The following is a 588-nucleotide window of genomic DNA, read 5'->3' as shown; positions in this document are numbered from 1 at the left end:
GCATATCTAAACACCTTTATGTAGCACTCACTTCAAACGTCTCCCCTCACCAGAGTCACGCTTGAATCTAGAAACCCCATGGCTGTAAACAGATCAAAAAAACATTTGTTCCTCTCCCAGGACTTTAACATTAACCAGTTATATTCCATGCAATAAATTGGATATACAATGCAATAACACAAAACACACCTCACCCTTCACAAGTCCCTGGTGAAGACTGGGGTTGGGGGAACATGGGTCTAGTGGGGTAAGGGGTCATGTCTAGTCTACATGATCTCTGTAAAAGCCTGGGAGAAAGAACCAACTGTTGGTTTATTTTCAAACGGTATAAAACGGTATATAAGAAGAGGAGAGGGGATCGAAGCACATTTCGTATCTTGTTATGAACCACAGACATTTCAGCATCTCCCCTGAATCAGAAGCCTTTTTCACAAAATCATTAATTCATTCATTGATCCATCCATCTAATCGTCCGTGCAGCCATCCAACCAATGATCCGTTGATTTGCTATTTTGACACAAGGAATTTAAAACAAGCTAATCTAATCAAGATCTTTGTAGGTTGGATGAGGAAACCCTGGATCACCAA

This window comes from Gadus morhua, chromosome 12 (genome assembly GCF_902167405.1).
Source record: "Gadus morhua chromosome 12, gadMor3.0, whole genome shotgun sequence".
Taxonomy (NCBI): Eukaryota; Metazoa; Chordata; class Actinopteri; order Gadiformes; family Gadidae; genus Gadus; species Gadus morhua.
The sequence above is the reverse complement of the archived record's forward strand: the minus strand, read 5'-3'. Positions refer to the sequence as shown.